Below are 21,286 nucleotides of genomic sequence, written 5' to 3'. Positions count from 1 at the left end.
AATGTAAAAATGTAAAAAACGACAATCTTTTAATAAACAATTAAAAGTATCTGTTCTTATCAGCTTAATATCTGATACGGGTCCCATCGGGGCCCAAGATATTAAACTTATTTTTGGACGGCGGCGGAGTGGTCGGAGCTTGCTCCACCTCCGCCACGGGTCGGCCTGGTATTGCAGTAAATCCGGGATCGGCCCACTTCTCTCTTGAAATCAAAAATCAAACGCTCTTATAATGGCGCACTGCGCAACACAGTATTTCCGGGAAATGTTATTTGGCTGTCTTTATATATATTTCTTTATTATAATATATTGCCCCTCTGACGTCATAAGTGGTAAAATCCTTATTGTCGAATAGTTAATAATGAAGAATCGGAAAGATTCCAGTTTTTGAATTTTCTTTTACCTAGTTATACACTCTTTTTCGCGGTATTTTCACGGAGGATAGGAAGGGAGGCGAAGTAGGAGGGATGAATGGCGGCAAGATTGCGGCAGCTACGCTACGTCTAGCCGCCATTTTTCCGAAATTTTCCCGCCGCTAAGCTTCTTACAAGGATGCTGCCGCGTTCATCCCTCCTACTTCGCCTCCCTTCCTATCCTCCTTGGTATTTTCCTGGGCGCGTCCATGCTTGGTTTTCCCCCTTTCAGTCCTCTCCTCCATTATGGATACCCAAGGAGTGGATGCTAGACTCCCCGTTTAGGGCAGAGGCAATGGCCGACGAGCGGGAGGCAAGTAAGAGGGGTAAAATAAAGGCGCGAAAAGAGGTTGTTCTGTGTTATTCCTGTGGTTTTATTCGTAACCCAAGGTTCGTAAATCGTGCATGTTCTAAGTGGTTGGCTGAAGGAACCGGTTTTCATAACGTAAATTCGCGGGTTTCGGTATGGTGGGTAGAGACAGCGCGCCCCTCATTTTTAGGTCATTGGGTTCCAGCCAAGATGTTCCGCGTAAAGAGAAAACACGAAATAAGCCCCTCTCCATTTTTTCTCTCTTCCCGTCTTCCGTGGACAGTGAGTCGCCGCCGGGGGCCCGCCGCCCGCGGCAGCTACATTACCAAGATATAAAGTGGCAAGGCTTATTTTTGGTAAGTACAAAATCATTTATTATATATTGCTCTATAATTAACTATATTTGGAATTAAACATTTTTGTTCTATTTATCTCAAAGTCATGATTATTCCTAACATTAATAGTATTAAACTTAATATGATATATCTTTTGTTAAAGTAGATTAGGAATTTATAATTTTAATATTTATAGAGGAGTTCGGATTTAAAATGTTATATTTTTTTAATAATGATCTCAAAGATCTGACTTTTGAAATGTTTGTTACTTTTTCTAAGTATCAATAAAACATGACATTAAATTTATATTGTGCCAAGGTTCATTTTTATATTTTACATAAACTACATCACCTAAAACAATTAATAGATAAAAGTTAGCTATATTATTTTGTTTAAAAAATATATCTCTGTCTCCGTTTTATTATTTAATTTCGTGGTTTGTTTTGATATTTTGTATTTTTGGGTTACTCCCCTAATCCATGCGGCTGTCCCATGATAAAACCTTCTATAAAACATTTTCCAAAAGTCCTTTTTTAGATTCAACTATTTAAATTACATTTAAGATTAAAATTTAGAACAAAAAATATATTTCACAATTAGAATTTGTTAATAAAATTTTAACTTTGGACTTCATTCCAAAACCAGAAAAGGCCATTTCAGAGTGGATTTTACCGCGGAAATGTTTTTGTTTAGAGATAAACGTTAGTTAGTTAGTTAGTTAGTTAGTTAGTTAGTTAATTAGTTAGTTAGTTAGTTAGTTAGTTAATTAGTTAGTTAGTTAGTTAGTTAGTTAGTTAGTTAGTTAGTTAGTTAGTTAGTAAGTAAGTAAGTAAGTAAGTAAGTAAGTAAGTAAGTAAGTAAGTTAGTACTATTTTAAGTACAAGCCTTAAGTAGAATAAAATGAAAACCAATTTTCTCGCCATTTTATTTTGTTCAATTTTGATACTAACATGTATTTTATTCACGGAAAGATGCTGCCAGTTGTTAAAAAAAGGCCAAGAGTTGACCGAAATAATATTATCGTCTGGGCGAACTTTTAATTGCATAAAAAAGCAGCGTCAAAATGATAGGATGAAGGTATTTTCCTGTTAAAAGACGCAAATCCCATCCCGCGAAAATAAATGAGTAGCCAACGGCACGCGGTGTTCCCAGGTGGTCTCCCTCCCAAGTACTGACCGCGCTCGACGCTGCTTAACTTCGGTGATCAGACGAGAACCGGTGTATTCAGCGTGATATGGCCGTTGCCGCTAGAGTGTAATTGATAGCGGTGGACAAGCCGCGACTAGCCAGGTCCTGGTAGGTTGGTGATCGCCGAGGGCCACCGGCTGCATGCGGCTCCAATAGAACGTTCTATACACTCTTTTTAGAAACGTTTACTGGGCGCCGATATTATCGTACAGACAACCAACGAGCAAGCCCTTTACCGCAGAAATTTCATCCCCCCCCCCCCCCAAACCAGTTTTTTCATCACCCTCCCCGTAGACTGTAAGGTGATGGCGGTCGATTGGGAAGGCGCGTTTACGAATCTATAAAATTGGTGTGGTGTGCTTTCCCCCTTTGGAGTTCGGAGGAGGTGAAGGTTTGGCCGGTTTTTCGTCTTAGAGAAATATATTTATCTGGCAAACCCGTAAGAAATTGAGAGCAGTCAATTTTTATTAGTAGCGTAGTTGCTAGCCTAGGCTTCACATATTTCCGGCTTTGCTTTCCGCGCCTTTTTTCTTATTTTAAATGATTTTTGTAATAAATGTATGATGGCAAATAAGAAAAATTCTAGAAAATACTAGTCCCAAATCCACGTGTTTAAGATGAAACTTAGATCATGAAAATATCCTTAACCCCAAACATACTTCAACACCTAGGGTGCCTCCTACAACTCCGAAAAGGTACGTCTCTAAAATATTCATATAAAGACAGGACATAAGCCGAATTCTCTTAAACCAAAGAATAACAAAAGTTGTTAGTCCTGCTGAACCAGCTCTATAGTCTGTATGAAAAGTGACCGGTTATGGTCCACTTTTATAGAACGCTCTATTCGCTTATAATAAATTTTTCCTAAATGGTCATTTAAACGCGTTTGACGTTTCACGTAGAATCTAGTACACTTAATACGTTATTTATGGTCCTATAAACCACCATTTAGATTTTTTTTCCATACGGCCCGGTAAAGTGGCCCACTCTACTGTCTCTAGCCGATGACCCCAAAAGTGCCAGTCCGGGCCTGGCGGTGTACCTCTATTTCACGGATTCAAGATATCGTCTTCTCCTTTGTTCGCGCGATGGCTACAAACGTTGTCATCTCCCACCAGGACCAACATTCGGTGACGTAATTATGAAATATTTGAAATGCTCGAATTCTCTCTTTTTACTTTGTTAAACAGTGACGGCTCCTAGCGGGTTATCGCTTCTCGGCCTTTTGGCTAAGATCAAAGTGTAGTATCTGTTCCCAGCTATTTCGCTGAAATCTTGGCCGAAAGGCCGATAAGCGAGTTCTCCAGCTATACAGCTAGTTCCTGCGATGCTGACTTACCTGCCGGTATCCTGACGTTCCTGTTCCTGTTCCTGCTTCTGAAGCTGCCGCTGCTGTTTCCGGTTCCTCTGCTGTTCCTGATTCCGCTGCTGTTCCTGGTCCTGGTCCTGCTGACACTTACCTGTCGCTGCTGTTCCTGGTCACTACGACGTATCCTGACTTGGCTGATTCCTGCCATCACTTTTGGACGCCGTTCCTCCTTGGGACTTACCTTCAACTGACGACCTCTAAACAGCCTTAATGGCTGCTGAGGTAAAAAAACGGACTGCCCGGCTCGAAGTCGACGCCGGATTCCTGGACGTCGCTCGGACCTTTTACGAAAAACTCGGACCACAGTGCTTGGAGACTCTTCAACCTGTTGGTAAACAATGTTATTTACTTACCTTTACCACTCTGGCCTTCCTCCAGCAAGCCGTCTCCTACGGGGAACTAACTATCAATGACAAACCCTGCCGAATTACCAGCATCGACGACGACGGTGTCTGGCTAACAATTAAGAACCTGCCCTCCTGGATTCAGTGGGACGCCATACTAACCACTCTACGACAATACGGAACCATAAAAGCCCACCGACTAGATGAATACCCCGAACTTAAAGGATTAAAAAACGGCGACCGCTCTGTAAAAATCATCATGACTAAAACTATTCCTAATGTCCTCTTTTTTGGCCGTAGCAGGGCATTAGTATATTATTCAGGGGTCGTAAAAAAATGCTTTTTTTGCGACCAAGAAGGCCATAACACCTCGACATGTCAACTCAAACGAGACAAACAAGCAGAACAAAACCAACCCAAGGAGGAAGGTCAGAAAGAGTCTCCAAAGGAACAGTCCGAGCGCGTCCAGGAGTCACTCAACAGTACTTCTGCTACGGAACAAGTGCCCATAGCAGAATCGGCAGCATCACAAGGAGCACCACCAAGCGACCACCAGGTATCTCAGTCCGAGGATCCGAACAGCGACCTCTACATCAGCCCGGAAAATTTGGAAAGCGTCAGGAAATACTCCCAGACACAACTTAAAGGATTCATTGAATACCTGCGGACTACCGACGAATATAGCGACGAGAGGAGACAGGTTTTTCTCGCGCTCGCCAACCAGGAACAAGAAAAATTTTCAAAAAAACGTATGCTCAACTCTCCAGGAAAGGCAACTAAGAAGGGAAAGACGCAAAACGAAGAGAAAAAGACATTCGCCAGCGCCACCAAAAACATACCTGAGAAGGATCTATATACTGAATACGTAACATACTAAATCTTTTTATGGCAACTTATTAATTTTAACTACGTGCAAAATTCTTTTATATTCATTTACTTTTGTTTACAATTTTTATCTGGTTTTAACTTTACGTTATCCCTGAAAAAGAAGGAAAAAATACTTACCATTTATACTTACCTTGACGATGGAAAAAAACCCTTACCTAAAAAATGAAACCTGAAAACTTACTTTTTGTTCGCGCTAATTTAATTTAATTAAACGCGAACATCTGTAAATTTGTAAATTTGACTGATATTTAATAAACAAATTCAGTATCTGTTCTTATCAGCTTAATATCTGATACGGGTCCCATCGGGGCCCAAGATATTAAACTTATTTTTGGACGGCGGCGGAGTGGTCGGAGCTTGCTCCACCTCCGCCACGGGTCGGCCTGGTATTGCAGTAAATCCGGGATCGGCCCACTTCTCTCTTGAAATCAAAAATCAAACGCTCTTATAATGGCGCACTGCGCAACACAGTATTTCCGGGAAATGTTATTTGGCTGTCTTTATATATATTTCTTTATTATAATATATTGCCCCTCTGACGTCATAAGTGGTAAAATCCTTATTGTCGAATAGTTAATAATGAAGAATCGGAAAGATTCCAGTTTTTGAATTTTCTTTTACCTAGTTATACACTCTTTTTCGCGGTATTTTCACGGAGGATAGGAAGGGAGGCGAAGTAGGAGGGATGAATGGCGGCAAGATTGCGGCAGCTACGCTACGTCTAGCCGCCATTTTTCCGAAATTTTCCCGCCGCTAAGCTTCTTACAAGGATGCTGCCGCGTTCATCCCTCCTACTTCGCCTCCCTTCCTATCCTCCTTGGTATTTTCCTGGGCGCGTCCATGCTTGGTTTTCCCCCTTTCAGTCCTCTCCTCCATTATGGATACCCAAGGAGTGGATGCTAGACTCCCCGTTTAGGGCAGAGGCAATGGCCGACGAGCGGGAGGCAAGTAAGAGGGGTAAAATAAAGGCGCGAAAAGAGGTTGTTCTGTGTTATTCCTGTGGTTTTATTCGTAACCCAAGGTTCGTAAATCGTGCATGTTCTAAGTGGTTGGCTGAAGGAACCGGTTTTCATAACGTAAATTCGCGGGTTTCGGTATGGTGGGTAGAGACAGCGCGCCCCTCATTTTTAGGTCATTGGGTTCCAGCCAAGATGTTCCGCGTAAAGAGAAAACACGAAATAAGCCCCTCTCCATTTTTTCTCTCTTCCCGTCTTCCGTGGACAGTGAGTCGCCGCCGGGGGCCCGCCGCCCGCGGCAGCTACATTACCAAGATATAAAGTGGCAAGGCTTATTTTTGGTAAGTACAAAATCATTTATTATATATTGCTCTATAATTAACTATATTTGGAATTAAACATTTTTGTTCTATTTATCTCAAAGTCATGATTATTCCTAACATTAATAGTATTAAACTTAATATGATATATCTTTTGTTAAAGTAGATTAGGAATTTATAATTTTAATATTTATAGAGGAGTTCGGATTTAAAATGTTATATTTTTTTAATAATGATCTCAAAGATCTGACTTTTGAAATGTTTGTTACTTTTTCTAAGTATCAATAAAACATGACATTAAATTTATATTGTGCCAAGGTTCATTTTTATATTTTACATAAACTACATCACCTAAAACAATTAATAGATAAAAGTTAGCTATATTATTTTGTTTAAAAAATATATCTCTGTCTCCGTTTTATTATTTAATTTCGTGGTTTGTTTTGATATTTTGTATTTTTGGGTTACTCCCCTAATCCATGCGGCTGTCCCATGATAAAACCTTCTATAAAACATTTTCCAAAAGTCCTTTTTTAGATTCAACTATTTAAATTACATTTAAGATTAAAATTTAGAACAAAAAATATATTTCACAATTAGAATTTGTTAATAAAATTTTAACTTTGGACTTCATTCCAAAACCAGAAAAGGCCATTTCAGAGTGGATTTTACCGCGGAAATGTTTTTGTTTAGAGATAAACGTTAGTTAGTTAGTTAGTTAGTTAGTTAGTTAGTTAATTAGTTAGTTAGTTAGTTAGTTAGTTAATTAGTTAGTTAGTTAGTTAGTTAGTTAGTTAGTTAGTTAGTTAGTTAGTTAGTAAGTAAGTAAGTAAGTAAGTAAGTAAGTAAGTAAGTAAGTAAGTTAGTACTATTTTAAGTACAAGCCTTAAGTAGAATAAAATGAAAACCAATTTTCTCGCCATTTTATTTTGTTCAATTTTGATACTAACATGTATTTTATTCACGGAAAGATGCTGCCAGTTGTTAAAAAAAGGCCAAGAGTTGACCGAAATAATATTATCGTCTGGGCGAACTTTTAATTGCATAAAAAAGCAGCGTCAAAATGATAGGATGAAGGTATTTTCCTGTTAAAAGACGCAAATCCCATCCCGCGAAAATAAATGAGTAGCCAACGGCACGCGGTGTTCCCAGGTGGTCTCCCTCCCAAGTACTGACCGCGCTCGACGCTGCTTAACTTCGGTGATCAGACGAGAACCGGTGTATTCAGCGTGATATGGCCGTTGCCGCTAGAGTGTAATTGATAGCGGTGGACAAGCCGCGACTAGCCAGGTCCTGGTAGGTTGGTGATCGCCGAGGGCCACCGGCTGCATGCGGCTCCAATAGAACGTTCTATACACTCTTTTTAGAAACGTTTACTGGGCGCCGATATTATCGTACAGACAACCAACGAGCAAGCCCTTTACCGCAGAAATTTCATCCCCCCCCCCCCCCAAACCAGTTTTTTCATCACCCTCCCCGTAGACTGTAAGGTGATGGCGGTCGATTGGGAAGGCGCGTTTACGAATCTATAAAATTGGTGTGGTGTGCTTTCCCCCTTTGGAGTTCGGAGGAGGTGAAGGTTTGGCCGGTTTTTCGTCTTAGAGAAATATATTTATCTGGCAAACCCGTAAGAAATTGAGAGCAGTCAATTTTTATTAGTAGCGTAGTTGCTAGCCTAGGCTTCACATATTTCCGGCTTTGCTTTCCGCGCCTTTTTTCTTATTTTAAATGATTTTTGTAATAAATGTATGATGGCAAATAAGAAAAATTCTAGAAAATACTAGTCCCAAATCCACGTGTTTAAGATGAAACTTAGATCATGAAAATATCCTTAACCCCAAACATACTTCAACACCTAGGGTGCCTCCTACAACTCCTAAAAGGTACGTCTCTAAAATATTCATATAAAGACAGGACATAAGCCGAATTCTCTTAAACCAAAGAATAACAAAAGTTGTTAGTCCTGCTGAACCAGCTCTATAGTCTGTATGAAAAGTGACCGGTTATGGTCCACTTTTATAGAACGCTCTATTCGCTTATAATAAATTTTTCCTAAATGGTCATTTAAACGCGTTTGACGTTTCACGTAGAATCTAGTACACTTAATACGTTATTTATGGTCCTATAAACCACCATTTAGATTTTTTTTCCATACGGCCCGGTAAAGTGGCCCACTCTACTGTCTCTAGCCGATGACCCCAAAAGTGCCAGTCCGGGCCTGGCGGTGTACCTCTATTTCACGGATTCAAGATATCGTCTTCTCCTTTGTTCGCGCGATGGCTACAAACGTTGTCATCTCCCACCAGGACCAACATTCGGTGACGTAATTATGAAATATTTGAAATGCTCGAATTCTCTCTTTTTACTTTGTTAAACAGTGACGGCTCCTAGCGGGTTATCGCTTCTCGGCCTTTTGGCTAAGATCAAAGTGTAGTATCTGTTCTTATCAGCTTAATATCTGATACGGGTCCCATCGGGGCCCAAGATATTAAACTTATTTTTGGACGGCGGCGGAGTGGTCGGAGCTTGCTCCACCTCCGCCACGGGTCGGCCTGGTATTGCAGTAAATCCGGGATCGGCCCACTTCTCTCTTGAAATCAAAAATCAAACGCTCTTATAATGGCGCACTGCGCAACACAGTATTTCCGGGAAATGTTATTTGGCTGTCTTTATATATATTTCTTTATTATAATATATTGCCCCTCTGACGTCATAAGTGGTAAAATCCTTATTGTCGAATAGTTAATAATGAAGAATCGGAAAGATTCCAGTTTTTGAATTTTCTTTTACCTAGTTATACACTCTTTTTCGCGGTATTTTCACGGAGGATAGGAAGGGAGGCGAAGTAGGAGGGATGAATGGCGGCAAGATTGCGGCAGCTACGCTACGTCTAGCCGCCATTTTTCCGAAATTTTCCCGCCGCTAAGCTTCTTACAAGGATGCTGCCGCGTTCATCCCTCCTACTTCGCCTCCCTTCCTATCCTCCTTGGTATTTTCCTGGGCGCGTCCATGCTTGGTTTTCCCCCTTTCAGTCCTCTCCTCCATTATGGATACCCAAGGAGTGGATGCTAGACTCCCCGTTTAGGGCAGAGGCAATGGCCGACGAGCGGGAGGCAAGTAAGAGGGGTAAAATAAAGGCGCGAAAAGAGGTTGTTCTGTGTTATTCCTGTGGTTTTATTCGTAACCCAAGGTTCGTAAATCGTGCATGTTCTAAGTGGTTGGCTGAAGGAACCGGTTTTCATAACGTAAATTCGCGGGTTTCGGTATGGTGGGTAGAGACAGCGCGCCCCTCATTTTTAGGTCATTGGGTTCCAGCCAAGATGTTCCGCGTAAAGAGAAAACACGAAATAAGCCCCTCTCCATTTTTTCTCTCTTCCCGTCTTCCGTGGACAGTGAGTCGCCGCCGGGGGCCCGCCGCCCGCGGCAGCTACATTACCAAGATATAAAGTGGCAAGGCTTATTTTTGGTAAGTACAAAATCATTTATTATATATTGCTCTATAATTAACTATATTTGGAATTAAACATTTTTGTTCTATTTATCTCAAAGTCATGATTATTCCTAACATTAATAGTATTAAACTTAATATGATATATCTTTTGTTAAAGTAGATTAGGAATTTATAATTTTAATATTTATAGAGGAGTTCGGATTTAAAATGTTATATTTTTTTAATAATGATCTCAAAGATCTGACTTTTGAAATGTTTGTTACTTTTTCTAAGTATCAATAAAACATGACATTAAATTTATATTGTGCCAAGGTTCATTTTTATATTTTACATAAACTACATCACCTAAAACAATTAATAGATAAAAGTTAGCTATATTATTTTGTTTAAAAAATATATCTCTGTCTCCGTTTTATTATTTAATTTCGTGGTTTGTTTTGATATTTTGTATTTTTGGGTTACTCCCCTAATCCATGCGGCTGTCCCATGATAAAACCTTCTATAAAACATTTTCCAAAAGTCCTTTTTTAGATTCAACTATTTAAATTACATTTAAGATTAAAATTTAGAACAAAAAATATATTTCACAATTAGAATTTGTTAATAAAATTTTAACTTTGGACTTCATTCCAAAACCAGAAAAGGCCATTTCAGAGTGGATTTTACCGCGGAAATGTTTTTGTTTAGAGATAAACGTTAGTTAGTTAGTTAGTTAGTTAGTTAGTTAGTTAATTAGTTAGTTAGTTAGTTAGTTAGTTAATTAGTTAGTTAGTTAGTTAGTTAGTTAGTTAGTTAGTTAGTTAGTTAGTTAGTAAGTAAGTAAGTAAGTAAGTAAGTAAGTAAGTAAGTAAGTTAGTACTATTTTAAGTACAAGCCTTAAGTAGAATAAAATGAAAACCAATTTTCTCGCCATTTTATTTTGTTCAATTTTGATACTAACATGTATTTTATTCACGGAAAGATGCTGCCAGTTGTTAAAAAAAGGCCAAGAGTTGACCGAAATAATATTATCGTCTGGGCGAACTTTTAATTGCATAAAAAAGCAGCGTCAAAATGATAGGATGAAGGTATTTTCCTGTTAAAAGACGCAAATCCCATCCCGCGAAAATAAATGAGTAGCCAACGGCACGCGGTGTTCCCAGGTGGTCTCCCTCCCAAGTACTGACCGCGCTCGACGCTGCTTAACTTCGGTGATCAGACGAGAACCGGTGTATTCAGCGTGATATGGCCGTTGCCGCTAGAGTGTAATTGATAGCGGTGGACAAGCCGCGACTAGCCAGGTCCTGGTAGGTTGGTGATCGCCGAGGGCCACCGGCTGCATGCGGCTCCAATAGAACGTTCTATACACTCTTTTTAGAAACGTTTACTGGGCGCCGATATTATCGTACAGACAACCAACGAGCAAGCCCTTTACCGCAGAAATTTCATCCCCCCCCCCCCCCAAACCAGTTTTTTCATCACCCTCCCCGTAGACTGTAAGGTGATGGCGGTCGATTGGGAAGGCGCGTTTACGAATCTATAAAATTGGTGTGGTGTGCTTTCCCCCTTTGGAGTTCGGAGGAGGTGAAGGTTTGGCCGGTTTTTCGTCTTAGAGAAATATATTTATCTGGCAAACCCGTAAGAAATTGAGAGCAGTCAATTTTTATTAGTAGCGTAGTTGCTAGCCTAGGCTTCACATATTTCCGGCTTTGCTTTCCGCGCCTTTTTTCTTATTTTAAATGATTTTTGTAATAAATGTATGATGGCAAATAAGAAAAATTCTAGAAAATACTAGTCCCAAATCCACGTGTTTAAGATGAAACTTAGATCATGAAAATATCCTTAACCCCAAACATACTTCAACACCTAGGGTGCCTCCTACAACTCCTAAAAGGTACGTCTCTAAAATATTCATATAAAGACAGGACATAAGCCGAATTCTCTTAAACCAAAGAATAACAAAAGTTGTTAGTCCTGCTGAACCAGCTCTATAGTCTGTATGAAAAGTGACCGGTTATGGTCCACTTTTATAGAACGCTCTATTCGCTTATAATAAATTTTTCCTAAATGGTCATTTAAACGCGTTTGACGTTTCACGTAGAATCTAGTACACTTAATACGTTATTTATGGTCCTATAAACCACCATTTAGATTTTTTTTCCATACGGCCCGGTAAAGTGGCCCACTCTACTGTCTCTAGCCGATGACCCCAAAAGTGCCAGTCCGGGCCTGGCGGTGTACCTCTATTTCACGGATTCAAGATATCGTCTTCTCCTTTGTTCGCGCGATGGCTACAAACGTTGTCATCTCCCACCAGGACCAACATTCGGTGACGTAATTATGAAATATTTGAAATGCTCGAATTCTCTCTTTTTACTTTGTTAAACAGTGACGGCTCCTAGCGGGTTATCGCTTCTCGGCCTTTTGGCTAAGATCAAAGTGTAGTATCTGTTCTTATCAGCTTAATATCTGATACGGGTCCCATCGGGGCCCAAGATATTAAACTTATTTTTGGACGGCGGCGGAGTGGTCGGAGCTTGCTCCACCTCCGCCACGGGTCGGCCTGGTATTGCAGTAAATCCGGGATCGGCCCACTTCTCTCTTGAAATCAAAAATCAAACGCTCTTATAATGGCGCACTGCGCAACACAGTATTTCCGGGAAATGTTATTTGGCTGTCTTTATATATATTTCTTTATTATAATATATTGCCCCTCTGACGTCATAAGTGGTAAAATCCTTATTGTCGAATAGTTAATAATGAAGAATCGGAAAGATTCCAGTTTTTGAATTTTCTTTTACCTAGTTATACACTCTTTTTCGCGGTATTTTCACGGAGGATAGGAAGGGAGGCGAAGTAGGAGGGATGAATGGCGGCAAGATTGCGGCAGCTACGCTACGTCTAGCCGCCATTTTTCCGAAATTTTCCCGCCGCTAAGCTTCTTACAAGGATGCTGCCGCGTTCATCCCTCCTACTTCGCCTCCCTTCCTATCCTCCTTGGTATTTTCCTGGGCGCGTCCATGCTTGGTTTTCCCCCTTTCAGTCCTCTCCTCCATTATGGATACCCAAGGAGTGGATGCTAGACTCCCCGTTTAGGGCAGAGGCAATGGCCGACGAGCGGGAGGCAAGTAAGAGGGGTAAAATAAAGGCGCGAAAAGAGGTTGTTCTGTGTTATTCCTGTGGTTTTATTCGTAACCCAAGGTTCGTAAATCGTGCATGTTCTAAGTGGTTGGCTGAAGGAACCGGTTTTCATAACGTAAATTCGCGGGTTTCGGTATGGTGGGTAGAGACAGCGCGCCCCTCATTTTTAGGTCATTGGGTTCCAGCCAAGATGTTCCGCGTAAAGAGAAAACACGAAATAAGCCCCTCTCCATTTTTTCTCTCTTCCCGTCTTCCGTGGACAGTGAGTCGCCGCCGGGGGCCCGCCGCCCGCGGCAGCTACATTACCAAGATATAAAGTGGCAAGGCTTATTTTTGGTAAGTACAAAATCATTTATTATATATTGCTCTATAATTAACTATATTTGGAATTAAACATTTTTGTTCTATTTATCTCAAAGTCATGATTATTCCTAACATTAATAGTATTAAACTTAATATGATATATCTTTTGTTAAAGTAGATTAGGAATTTATAATTTTAATATTTATAGAGGAGTTCGGATTTAAAATGTTATATTTTTTTAATAATGATCTCAAAGATCTGACTTTTGAAATGTTTGTTACTTTTTCTAAGTATCAATAAAACATGACATTAAATTTATATTGTGCCAAGGTTCATTTTTATATTTTACATAAACTACATCACCTAAAACAATTAATAGATAAAAGTTAGCTATATTATTTTGTTTAAAAAATATATCTCTGTCTCCGTTTTATTATTTAATTTCGTGGTTTGTTTTGATATTTTGTATTTTTGGGTTACTCCCCTAATCCATGCGGCTGTCCCATGATAAAACCTTCTATAAAACATTTTCCAAAAGTCCTTTTTTAGATTCAACTATTTAAATTACATTTAAGATTAAAATTTAGAACAAAAAATATATTTCACAATTAGAATTTGTTAATAAAATTTTAACTTTGGACTTCATTCCAAAACCAGAAAAGGCCATTTCAGAGTGGATTTTACCGCGGAAATGTTTTTGTTTAGAGATAAACGTTAGTTAGTTAGTTAGTTAGTTAGTTAGTTAGTTAATTAGTTAGTTAGTTAGTTAGTTAGTTAATTAGTTAGTTAGTTAGTTAGTTAGTTAGTTAGTTAGTTAGTTAGTTAGTTAGTAAGTAAGTAAGTAAGTAAGTAAGTAAGTAAGTAAGTAAGTTAGTACTATTTTAAGTACAAGCCTTAAGTAGAATAAAATGAAAACCAATTTTCTCGCCATTTTATTTTGTTCAATTTTGATACTAACATGTATTTTATTCACGGAAAGATGCTGCCAGTTGTTAAAAAAAGGCCAAGAGTTGACCGAAATAATATTATCGTCTGGGCGAACTTTTAATTGCATAAAAAAGCAGCGTCAAAATGATAGGATGAAGGTATTTTCCTGTTAAAAGACGCAAATCCCATCCCGCGAAAATAAATGAGTAGCCAACGGCACGCGGTGTTCCCAGGTGGTCTCCCTCCCAAGTACTGACCGCGCTCGACGCTGCTTAACTTCGGTGATCAGACGAGAACCGGTGTATTCAGCGTGATATGGCCGTTGCCGCTAGAGTGTAATTGATAGCGGTGGACAAGCCGCGACTAGCCAGGTCCTGGTAGGTTGGTGATCGCCGAGGGCCACCGGCTGCATGCGGCTCCAATAGAACGTTCTATACACTCTTTTTAGAAACGTTTACTGGGCGCCGATATTATCGTACAGACAACCAACGAGCAAGCCCTTTACCGCAGAAATTTCATCCCCCCCCCCCCCCCCCAAACCAGTTTTTTCATCACCCTCCCCGTAGACTGTAAGGTGATGGCGGTCGATTGGGAAGGCGCGTTTACGAATCTATAAAATTGGTGTGGTGTGCTTTCCCCCTTTGGAGTTCGGAGGAGGTGAAGGTTTGGCCGGTTTTTCGTCTTAGAGAAATATATTTATCTGGCAAACCCGTAAGAAATTGAGAGCAGTCAATTTTTATTAGTAGCGTAGTTGCTAGCCTAGGCTTCACATATTTCCGGCTTTGCTTTCCGCGCCTTTTTTCTTATTTTAAATGATTTTTGTAATAAATGTATGATGGCAAATAAGAAAAATTCTAGAAAATACTAGTCCCAAATCCACGTGTTTAAGATGAAACTTAGATCATGAAAATATCCTTAACCCCAAACATACTTCAACACCTAGGGTGCCTCCTACAACTCCTAAAAGGTACGTCTCTAAAATATTCATATAAAGACAGGACATAAGCCGAATTCTCTTAAACCAAAGAATAACAAAAGTTGTTAGTCCTGCTGAACCAGCTCTATAGTCTGTATGAAAAGTGACCGGTTATGGTCCACTTTTATAGAACGCTCTATTCGCTTATAATAAATTTTTCCTAAATGGTCATTTAAACGCGTTTGACGTTTCACGTAGAATCTAGTACACTTAATACGTTATTTATGGTCCTATAAACCACCATTTAGATTTTTTTTCCATACGGCCCGGTAAAGTGGCCCACTCTACTGTCTCTAGCCGATGACCCCAAAAGTGCCAGTCCGGGCCTGGCGGTGTACCTCTATTTCACGGATTCAAGATATCGTCTTCTCCTTTGTTCGCGCGATGGCTACAAACGTTGTCATCTCCCACCAGGACCAACATTCGGTGACGTAATTATGAAATATTTGAAATGCTCGAATTCTCTCTTTTTACTTTGTTAAACAGTGACGGCTCCTAGCGGGTTATCGCTTCTCGGCCTTTTGGCTAAGATCAAAGTGTAGTATCTGTTTTCAATAGTGCTATACGGAGATCTTAGTCGGGGGGCGAGAAGTGTTTTCTACGCCTTAAAGGCGAGTGTTCCTGCTCGTTTTGCCTGCCACGCTGCCTCGCCAGAAGTTGCCGATCCTGTTGCCAGTCCAGCACCAGTTCCAGTTACTGTTCCTGCCTTCCAGTTGCCGTCTGCCTCTCCTCAGCGGTTCCTGAGTCCCGGTCTCCGCTTCGGCGGTCACCACCAGAGTTGCCATGCCTGCCGTGCAGTCTTTGCCGTCCGTTTCGCAGTCCTTACCTTCAACCTCGAAGAAGGCAACTGCAAAAATCAAGTTCGACGGGGTCAATGTAGAAGATTTGGCTATTGCTCTTTTCGACTGCATTGGCCCCAAGAGCATCACGGTTTTCCAGATGCTTGGAAAAACTGAAGCTCAGATAACGTTCAACAATCATGTCAGTTACCAGAAAGCTGTTGATGCTGGAATCATCGTCGGCGAGAAACATTTGAATATCGTGGGGGTTGCAGACCCAAAGTCTTATATTACAATTAAAGATGCTCCAAGCTGGTGGGAGCTTTCGTTTTTGAAATCCGCCCTTAGGAATTATTGCGAAGTTCTTTCTGAAACGTGGGAAACGTTCCAGAAAGGCCCACTTAAAGACGTTCGCAATGGGAATCGGCGTCTGGAAGTCAAGGTGAAGAGTCCAATCCCGAACCTGATGACCATCAGTGGACATCGTATCCAAATCATGTACCAAGGCGTCCAGCGTATGTGCTTCTACTGCCGCAAGGACAGTCATCAGGTTCGGGATTGCCCGAAAAAGAAAAACAAGGCTCGACCATCTCCAGATACCGCCACTGACCAGAACCCGTCCTCTAACGAACCAGAGAACGTTGGGAGCGGAATGCCGATTCCAGTCGAGGATGTCGAAGAAGCGAGCACCCATGACGAAACGATGGCTGAAACCTCACCATCACGAGAAGAGAATGGAGTAACCCCCCCACCAAGAGACTTTCAGGGTTCGAAAGAGGGTTGGTCGCTTGCAACGCCAGAGCCATCCCCCGAGAAACCTGAATCTTCCACTATAGTCAAAGGCTACGCCAATGCTGTCAAGTCACCCCAAAAGCAAGTCCACTGCCCGCAAGAAACTGTTCCAAAGGAGCCTAAAGAGATACCAATTAATGAACGACATTGGAACTTCGGAACCCTAACGAAAGACGAACTAGAGGATTTCTGTCGTAAAGTCAGCGAATTAAATAACACGGAACCTAAGGTCCTGGCGTGGTGCGAAAAAGCATTGGGAAAGGCAAAAAATCAACTCCATCTGCGTTCCAAACGACAGCATAGTCCTCCTAGTGAAAAAGATCCCAAGAAAGGGAAAAAATAGGTCTTACGCTAATTGTGTAATTATGTTTTTAATTATATCTTTTTCGTATCCACATGTTGTAAATATATGCAAATATTTTTACAAGCCTTAACTGTTTTTATCATGTTAAAAGTATAATTTTAGTTTTAACAAAATTCCGTGTGTTCGGTTTTTCTTAAATTGTTTTTAGCCTTAAATGTTATTGTACTTTCTCCGCCTTAATGCCCCTTCGTAGATTATGAAAAGTTATTCATTACTTATTAAAAGCTACTTAATTAAATTTGAAGTTAAAGAAAAAAAATGGAAAAAAGAAATATACTCACCTTGATGCATTGTAAAGATCCAAACCTGAAAAGAAACAAAAGATTAAGACATTATTATTTTTTTGACAAATGTTCGCGCTAAATTAAAAAATTAATAACGCGAGCATATGTAACCATGACAAGAATTTCAAATAAACAAATTCAGTATCTGTTCTTATCAGCTTAATATCTGATACGGGTCCCATCGGGGCCCAAGATATTAAACTTATTTTTGGACGGCGGCGGAGTGGTCGGAGCTTGCTCCACCTCCGCCACGGGTCGGCCTGGTATTGCAGTAAATCCGGGATCGGCCCACTTCTCTCTTGAAATCAAAAATCAAACGCTCTTATAATGGCGCACTGCGCAACACAGTATTTCCGGGAAATGTTATTTGGCTGTCTTTATATATATTTCTTTATTATAATATATTGCCCCTCTGACGTCATAAGTGGTAAAATCCTTATTGTCGAATAGTTAATAATGAAGAATCGGAAAGATTCCAGTTTTTGAATTTTCTTTTACCTAGTTATACACTCTTTTTCGCGGTATTTTCACGGAGGATAGGAAGGGAGGCGAAGTAGGAGGGATGAATGGCGGCAAGATTGCGGCAGCTACGCTACGTCTAGCCGCCATTTTTCCGAAATTTTCCCGCCGCTAAGCTTCTTACAAGGATGCTGCCGCGTTCATCCCTCCTACTTCGCCTCCCTTCCTATCCTCCTTGGTATTTTCCTGGGCGCGTCCATGCTTGGTTTTCCCCCTTTCAGTCCTCTCCTCCATTATGGATACCCAAGGAGTGGATGCTAGACTCCCCGTTTAGGGCAGAGGCAATGGCCGACGAGCGGGAGGCAAGTAAGAGGGGTAAAATAAAGGCGCGAAAAGAGGTTGTTCTGTGTTATTCCTGTGGTTTTATTCGTAACCCAAGGTTCGTAAATCGTGCATGTTCTAAGTGGTTGGCTGAAGGAACCGGTTTTCATAACGTAAATTCGCGGGTTTCGGTATGGTGGGTAGAGACAGCGCGCCCCTCATTTTTAGGTCATTGGGTTCCAGCCAAGATGTTCCGCGTAAAGAGAAAACACGAAATAAGCCCCTCTCCATTTTTTCTCTCTTCCCGTCTTCCGTGGACAGTGAGTCGCCGCCGGGGGCCCGCCGCCCGCGGCAGCTACATTACCAAGATATAAAGTGGCAAGGCTTATTTTTGGTAAGTACAAAATCATTTATTATATATTGCTCTATAATTAACTATATTTGGAATTAAACATTTTTGTTCTATTTATCTCAAAGTCATGATTATTCCTAACATTAATAGTATTAAACTTAATATGATATATCTTTTGTTAAAGTAGATTAGGAATTTATAATTTTAATATTTATAGAGGAGTTCGGATTTAAAATGTTATATTTTTTTAATAATGATCTCAAAGATCTGACTTTTGAAATGTTTGTTACTTTTTCTAAGTATCAATAAAACATGACATTAAATTTATATTGTGCCAAGGTTCATTTTTATATTTTACATAAACTACATCACCTAAAACAATTAATAGATAAAAGTTAGCTATATTATTTTGTTTAAAAAATATATCTCTGTCTCCGTTTTATTATTTAATTTCGTGGTTTGTTTTGATATTTTGTATTTTTGGGTTACTCCCCTAATCCATGCGGCTGTCCCATGATAAAACCTTCTATAAAACATTTTCCAAAAGTCCTTTTTTAGATTCAACTATTTAAATTACATTTAAGATTAAAATTTAGAACAAAAAATATATTTCACAATTAGAATTTGTTAATAAAATTTTAACTTTGGACTTCATTCCAAAACCAGAAAAGGCCATTTCAGAGTGGATTTTACCGCGGAAATGTTTTTGTTTAGAGATAAACGTTAGTTAGTTAGTTAGTTAGTTAGTTAGTTAGTTAATTAGTTAGTTAGTTAGTTAGTTAGTTAATTAGTTAGTTAGTTAGTTAGTTAGTTAGTTAGTTAGTTAGTTAGTTAGTTAGTAAGTAAGTAAGTAAGTAAGTAAGTAAGTAAGTAAGTAAGTTAGTACTATTTTAAGTACAAGCCTTAAGTAGAATAAAATGAAAACCAATTTTCTCGCCATTTTATTTTGTTCAATTTTGATACTAACATGTATTTTATTCACGGAAAGATGCTGCCAGTTGTTAAAAAAAGGCCAAGAGTTGACCGAAATAATATTATCGTCTGGGCGAACTTTTAATTGCATAAAAAAGCAGCGTCAAAATGATAGGATGAAGGTATTTTCCTGTTAAAAGACGCAAATCCCATCCCGCGAAAATAAATGAGTAGCCAACGGCACGCGGTGTTCCCAGGTGGTCTCCCTCCCAAGTACTGACCGCGCTCGACGCTGCTTAACTTCGGTGATCAGACGAGAACCGGTGTATTCAGCGTGATATGGCCGTTGCCGCTAGAGTGTAATTGATAGCGGTGGACAAGCCGCGACTAGCCAGGTCCTGGTAGGTTGGTGATCGCCGAGGGCCACCGGCTGCATGCGGCTCCAATAGAACGTTCTATACACTCTTTTTAGAAACGTTTACTGGGCGCCGATATTATCGTACAGACAACCAACGAGCAAGCCCTTTACCGCAGAAATTTCATCCCCCCCCCCCCCCCCCCAAACCAGTTTTTTCATCACCCTCCCCGTAGACTGTAAGGTGATGGCGGTCGATTGGGAAGGCGCGTTTACGAATCTATAAAATTGGTGTGGTGTGCTTTCCCCCTTTGGAGTTCGGAGGAGGTGAAGGTTTGGCCGGTTTTTCGTCTTAGAGAAATATATTTATCTGGCAAACCCGTAAGAAATTGAGAGCAGTCAATTTTTATTAGTAGCGTAGTTGCTAGCCTAGGCTTCACATATTTCCGGCTTTGCTTTCCGCGCCTTTTTTCTTATTTTAAATGATTTTTGTAATAAATGTATGATGGCAAATAAGAAAAATTCTAGAAAATACTAGTCCCAAATCCACGTGTTTAAGATGAAACTTAGATCATGAAAATATCCTTAACCCCAAACATACTTCAACACCTAGGGTGCCTCCTACAACTCCTAAAAGGTACGTCTCTAAAATATTCATATAAAGACAGGACATAAGCCGAATTCTCTTAAACCAAAGAATAACAAAAGTTGTTAGTCCTGCTGAACCAGCTCTATAGTCTGTATGAAAAGTGACCGGTTATGGTCCACTTTTATAGAACGCTCTATTCGCTTATAATAAATTTTTCCTAAATGGTCATTTAAACGCGTTTGACGTTTCACGTAGAATCTAGTACACTTAATACGTTATTTATGGTCCTATAAACCACCATTTAGATTTTTTTTCCATACGGCCCGGTAAAGTGGCCCACTCTACTGTCTCTAGCCGATGACCCCAAAAGTGCCAGTCCGGGCCTGGCGGTGTACCTCTATTTCACGGATTCAAGATATCGTCTTCTCCTTTGTTCGCGCGATGGCTACAAACGTTGTCATCTCCCACCAGGACCAACATTCGGTGACGTAATTATGAAATATTTGAAATGCTCGAATTCTCTCTTTTTACTTTGTTAAACAGTGACGGCTCCTAGCGGGTTATCGCTTCTCGGCCTTTTGGCTAAGATCAAAGTGTAGTATCTGTTCTTATCAGCTTAATATCTGATACGGGTCCCATCGGGGCCCAAGATATTAAACTTATTTTTGGACGGCGGCGGAGTGGTCGGAGCTTGCTCCACCTCCGCCACGGGTCGGCCTGGTATTGCAGTAAATCCGGGATCGGCCCACTTCTCTCTTGAAATCAAAAATCAAACGCTCTTATAATGGCGCACTGCGCAACACAGTATTTCCGGGAAATGTTATTTGGCTGTCTTTATATATATTTCTTTATTATAATATATTGCCCCTCTGACGTCATAAGTGGTAAAATCCTTATTGTCGAATAGTTAATAATGAAGAATCGGAAAGATTCCAGTTTTTGAATTTTCTTTTACCTAGTTATACACTCTTTTTCGCGGTATTTTCACGGAGGATAGGAAGGGAGGCGAAGTAGGAGGGATGAATGGCGGCAAGATTGCGGCAGCTACGCTACGTCTAGCCGCCATTTTTCCGAAATTTTCCCGCCGCTAAGCTTCTTACAAGGATGCTGCCGCGTTCATCCCTCCTACTTCGCCTCCCTTCCTATCCTCCTTGGTATTTTCCTGGGCGCGTCCATGCT

The 21,286-nt window shown here is 40.3% G+C and overlaps 9 non-coding genes and 4 pseudogenes across 9 annotated transcripts; 8 read left to right on the top strand and 5 right to left on the bottom strand.

Moving 5' to 3' along the window:
• Positions 1–24: 24 nt before the first annotated feature.
• LOC149920865 (U2 spliceosomal RNA) lies at positions 25–202 on the top strand (annotated as a pseudogene).
• A 1,983-nt stretch (positions 203–2,185) lies between these two features.
• Positions 2,186–2,304, bottom strand: LOC149920864 (5S ribosomal RNA). The gene has a single exon (XR_016477687.1). It is a non-coding gene; the product is annotated as a 5S ribosomal RNA (ribosomal RNA).
• Positions 2,305–3,455: 1,151 nt separating this feature from the next.
• On the top strand, positions 3,456–3,558 carry LOC149920863 (U2 spliceosomal RNA; annotated as a pseudogene).
• Positions 3,559–5,078: 1,520 nt separating this feature from the next.
• On the top strand, positions 5,079–5,267 carry LOC149920862 (U2 spliceosomal RNA). Its single transcript, XR_016477672.1, has one exon. It is a non-coding gene; the product is annotated as a U2 spliceosomal RNA (small nuclear RNA).
• Positions 5,268–7,250: 1,983 nt separating this feature from the next.
• Positions 7,251–7,369, bottom strand: LOC149920861 (5S ribosomal RNA). Its single transcript, XR_016477686.1, has one exon. It is a non-coding gene; the product is annotated as a 5S ribosomal RNA (ribosomal RNA).
• A 1,151-nt stretch (positions 7,370–8,520) lies between these two features.
• Positions 8,521–8,712, top strand: LOC149920860 (U2 spliceosomal RNA). Its single transcript, XR_016477597.1, has one exon. It is a non-coding gene; the product is annotated as a U2 spliceosomal RNA (small nuclear RNA).
• Positions 8,713–10,691: 1,979 nt separating this feature from the next.
• Positions 10,692–10,810, bottom strand: LOC149920859 (5S ribosomal RNA). Its single transcript, XR_016477685.1, has one exon. It is a non-coding gene; the product is annotated as a 5S ribosomal RNA (ribosomal RNA).
• Positions 10,811–11,961: 1,151 nt separating this feature from the next.
• Positions 11,962–12,153, top strand: LOC149920858 (U2 spliceosomal RNA). Its single transcript, XR_016477596.1, has one exon. It is a non-coding gene; the product is annotated as a U2 spliceosomal RNA (small nuclear RNA).
• Positions 12,154–14,132: 1,979 nt separating this feature from the next.
• On the bottom strand, positions 14,133–14,251 carry LOC149920857 (5S ribosomal RNA). The gene has a single exon (XR_016477683.1). It is a non-coding gene; the product is annotated as a 5S ribosomal RNA (ribosomal RNA).
• A 1,154-nt stretch (positions 14,252–15,405) lies between these two features.
• On the top strand, positions 15,406–15,543 carry LOC149920856 (U2 spliceosomal RNA; annotated as a pseudogene).
• Positions 15,544–17,237: 1,694 nt separating this feature from the next.
• LOC149920855 (U2 spliceosomal RNA) lies at positions 17,238–17,416 on the top strand (annotated as a pseudogene).
• Positions 17,417–19,395: 1,979 nt separating this feature from the next.
• On the bottom strand, positions 19,396–19,514 carry LOC149920854 (5S ribosomal RNA). Its single transcript, XR_016477682.1, has one exon. It is a non-coding gene; the product is annotated as a 5S ribosomal RNA (ribosomal RNA).
• A 1,155-nt stretch (positions 19,515–20,669) lies between these two features.
• Positions 20,670–20,861, top strand: LOC149920853 (U2 spliceosomal RNA). Its single transcript, XR_016477594.1, has one exon. It is a non-coding gene; the product is annotated as a U2 spliceosomal RNA (small nuclear RNA).
• The last annotated feature ends 425 nt before the right edge of the window (positions 20,862–21,286 follow it).

This window comes from Leiobunum rupestre (genome assembly GCF_980474605.1).
Source record: "Leiobunum rupestre chromosome 9 unlocalized genomic scaffold, qqLeiRupe1.1.hap1 SUPER_9_unloc_1, whole genome shotgun sequence".
Lineage (NCBI taxonomy): Eukaryota > Metazoa > Arthropoda > Arachnida > Opiliones > Sclerosomatidae > Leiobunum > Leiobunum rupestre.
Note: the sequence above shows the minus strand (reverse complement) of the source record. Positions and strands in the feature narration are given on the sequence as shown.